At 38.7% G+C, this 4,294-nt stretch overlaps 1 long non-coding RNA gene across 1 annotated transcript; it reads left to right on the top strand.

Annotated features, from left to right (window-relative positions):
* The first annotated feature begins 1,976 nt into the window (after positions 1 to 1,976).
* Positions 1,977 to 3,494, top strand: LOC118485405. Its single transcript, XR_004875928.1, has 3 exons — positions 1,977 to 2,110; positions 2,630 to 2,684; positions 3,257 to 3,494. It is a non-coding gene; the product is annotated as an uncharacterized LOC118485405 (long non-coding RNA).
* The last annotated feature ends 800 nt before the right edge of the window (positions 3,495 to 4,294 follow it).

Genomic DNA, 4,294 nt, shown 5'->3' on the forward strand with positions numbered 1-4,294 from the left:
AAGTATTACACTAAATGCTTGTCTTCACCAAGTGATGTAAGAGACTTAGGCAAACATGGCCTTTGATTGTCAAGAACTCTTACTATCAATCTTGGATCCCGAGACTACTATACACACTCTATGATGGATGGTGGTGGTGGATGATGGTGTTGTGGTGGTGGTGGAGTGTGGGTGAAGTGTGAGAGAGGTGGTTTGCCAAGGGAAGATTTGCAAGTGAGCCACACACCCCTATTTATAGCCTGCACAAAAGCCCGGACACGACCCCGTGTCCATCTATCTCCTCTTTCTTCATTAAATGCAGTTTGTCTGCATTAGTTGACCACGCCCCGTGTCCGCTGGGCACGACCCCGTGTGTAGAAGCGTATCTGTGCTATCAAGATTTGCTTGGATTCTGCGAATCGTAGCATTGACCACGGCCCCGTGTCCGGTGGACACGCCCCCGTGTTGGGTGATAGAAGCTTCTACAACTTTGTCTTTTCTGCAGACACTTGGGCACGCCCCCGTGCTCATTGAGCACAGGGCGTGTTCAGCCTTCTGTTCTCTTGTTTTTGCTTGGGAAGATGCTGTTGAGGGGTCGGGCATGCCACATTTATTCCTTTTCTTGTATTATTGTTAGATTTGGCTGCATTTTTGCTTCTTTTGTTCATTTGAGCTCATTTAATCCTGAAAATACAAATGGAAGACAAAAGCACACTTTTTCCAACATTAGTACTAAAAAAGGGTTAGTTTTATGCCATAATTGATGTAATTTATATGTTGCATTTTACACACATCAGCATGCAAAGTTGAGCCAAAACAGTGCACGGCGCATGGATATGGCGTGCAAAAATTGAGCTAAAACAGCGCACGGCGCATGGAGATGGTGTGCAAAATTGAGCCAAAATAGCGTAACACACATGGAGATGGCGTGCAAAATTGAGCCAACACGGCGCACCGCGCATGGAGATGGCGTGCAAAATTGAGCCAAAACGACGCATGGCGTGAGATTTTTCCTCAGATATTTCTTCAAGGAGAAGTCTTTATTTTCAACTTTGGAGAAATGATGACGTTTGAGGTGTGACTGATGTTCCGTCTGAGGTGGTTGTCTTGTCGGAGGTGTGAACAATTACTTTTGCAGTATGGCAGGCACGTTTTTCGTCAAGTGTCAGGCGCGTGGTGGCCACGCGCCATAAATAGGCGGCGTAATATTTTCTCTCTCCTGACGTGTCACCTTCCAATTGGCTGACCTTCTGTCTTCTAACAGTCCACTACCCATCGCATTAAATGCGATGGGTATAAATAGTTGGCAGTTTCCACCAGACGTTCCACATTTTCCTCCAACTCCTTACCATTTCAAATTTCAAAATTTTCTTTCTCTTCTTCAAATCTCGTCTTGTCTTCTTAATTTTCTTAAGAAAATGTCTACCGGTACCAAGCCTGCCAGCACGAAGAAGAGGAAATCTAAGACTAAGAACCCTCCTGGTCTAAATCAGGTTGTCATTAACTGGAGGGAAGAAGAATTGCACAATGATATTCAACAATTTGCATATCCTTCCGACTGGGGTATCCAGTTTTCGACGGCTAATTCTACTGCTTTAGATGCTCCCCCCGGTTACATGACACTTTATACTGACTTCTTCCTTGAAGGGAATTTCCGGTTGTCGATGTCGAAGTTTATTGGTGATGTGTTGACCGGGAATGGGTTACATATCTCTCAGATAAACGCGTTGGGTTTACCTAGGGTTACTCAGTTTGAGTTTATCTGTCGGGCTCAAAGGATAGTGTAACACCCCAAAAATGACTTAGTAGACAATACAAGTTAAAATAACTAAAGGTCTAACCTAGTTAACGTAAATGTGACAAAGTACTAGTAAATGATGAGAAAAAGCCTAAGTTAAATAAATATACAACTAGAAGGGCCAAATGTGTAACATGCTAAAACTCAAAATAATAAAAAGAATAAAAATAAAACACACACACTGTGTGTGTTTGTGTCTGGGCACTCGAACAGAAGCAAGAAGACAAGGTGAAACCCTTGTTTCACTAATTCCATCAAATTGAGTAGGAATTTCAAGGAGAATCGAATGCATGAGTCTCAATTCTTAATCAGTTAGCCTTGTTTATTGAAGTGGTAAGTCCAATTTCTTGATTTGGTGAATTGTAGGAAGTGGGTTTCAACCCAATCATGAGTTTATGTTATGATATGTGTAATTAGAAGTAGGATTTACACTATAGAATAAGGTTTATGTTTGATTTGATGATTTGAAAGACTTGATGCATAAACCCATTTTATGATAAATCTTCATGAATATAGGATGAACAAGATAATAGAAGTAATAATGTATAACCTTGAAATCTTGATGATTGATCTTGTTTGTGATATATGGGCACTAGATGAATTGATGTAGAAGAAAAAGGATTGTATGAACTTGTTGATTATTGATGAATTACTAGATGAACTAGTAGAATCATGTGTTAAAATGCTTGTATTAAGTGTCTTATTAATGCGAAACCCGCCAAGTGTTCGATGAAATGTCTAAGAGAACAAATATGTGAAATTTTTTCATTATTGATAATGTTGTCATATGAGGAATTATGTGAATGATGGAATGATATAGTTTGGGCTAAATGAGTGAATGTATTAATGTAGGCGTAAAAGAAGAAAGCTCAAACGCTAGGGAAATCGAAAAGCTCTCATGATCGAGGTATGTTGTTTTATGCATACAAACTTTATTTTGTAACTTGTCAATTTTGTACTAAAATCATAATTATGGTAGTTCGTAGTAGTTATGTAGTAGATAGCATGACCCATCACAAACGGGTCATATGAAAAGAAAGTTTATGAATGATATTGTGTTATGATCGGTTTGTCTCGAATGAACCGTATATTGGAAAGTTATGTAAGAAAGGAATGTAATTACTCGAACCGTTATAAACGTATTGGAGTTGATGTAAGTACAAAAGATGAAAGGAATGTATTCGTCCGTGGTAAACGGACCGAATGGAAGTTTATGTTACGAATGTAATTACCCATTTCTAGCGGGTTAATAAATGTATGTTTTATCTCACTAATGAGATAGTATGTTTTTACCCGTTTCAACGGGTAAGTAATGAATGGTATGTTTTATCTCTATTTTGAGATAAGTATGTTTTGACCCATTTTGACGGGTAGTAAGTGCAAGAATGTTGTGAAGGCACGAAATAGATGAATTGGTTTATTAGATAAAAAGTAACATAGTTAATGGAATTAACTCTTCAAGTTTGTTGTTTGATGTAGGTAAATCTTCAACATAATGGTTTGACGACTTGGAACGAACACACATGAATCACGTCCACCATGAGCTTCCGTCACTTTTGTAATTATGTTATGGGTCAAAAATACTTTTGTGGTATATAACTTATGTTTAGTAGCTAGACTTTAAAGCTTAACATGTTATGTCTTTTGAACGTGTCGTAGAATTCCTTGAAATGATAATTGTTAAAAACAGGGAACCGCTCATGTTACGGACGGGTCATGCCCAATTTTTGTTAAAAATAGTATGCCATTAATATTATTTCCGAATGTGCATTAAGGGTGTTTCAAATACTTTTGTTACAAATAGTTTATGTTTAGTTGTTAAACTTTAAATCTTAGTATGCCATGTCTTACGTATAAACCTAGTTGGCTGTGAATGTCTAAACGGAATGGTTTTTGTATGAACAATTAAGTTTATTTCTAATGGTATGTAAAAAGTTTTAATTGGGTCGTGATTTTGTGTAGGATCATTTTCGCCCTGAATGAGTCGATCAGAAGAATTCCTATCCAAAACAAGAGGCGGAAACTAATGCTTTGGTGCGATTTCAGCCATATTCACTTTTAACTGTTGTTGTATTGATTACTGAAGCAATTACAAGCTCTGACAACACTTCGGCAGCACTTCGTGGCTCATCGGAAGACAACACCTAGAACTATCACTACTGATTTCGCTCCTACAAACCCTTATATAGGGAATCAGATTTCGCTCCAAAGACATATCATGTTCACATGAGCGAAATCCCAAAGTTACCACATGAGCGAAATCATGCTGGTAGACACTATGGGCGAAATCAGAACAATGGGGTTTCGCTCCAAATGACCAGATGTCATTTGGGGCGAAATCACCTCTAATACAATTTTCTTGATTTTCGTGCCCTGTTCTATCCTATACAACGCAAGACTCGATACAAGACGTAGTCGACAGACGGATGCACCAACAAACTCCCCCTCGGATGTTGACAGAGTCTTTAGTGTCGAGTCTTCAGTTGTCAACCTTCAGTCTTTTCAGTCTCCGATCTT

Source organism: Helianthus annuus, chromosome 13, assembly GCF_002127325.2.
Source record: "Helianthus annuus cultivar XRQ/B chromosome 13, HanXRQr2.0-SUNRISE, whole genome shotgun sequence".
Taxonomy (NCBI): domain Eukaryota; kingdom Viridiplantae; phylum Streptophyta; class Magnoliopsida; order Asterales; family Asteraceae; genus Helianthus; species Helianthus annuus.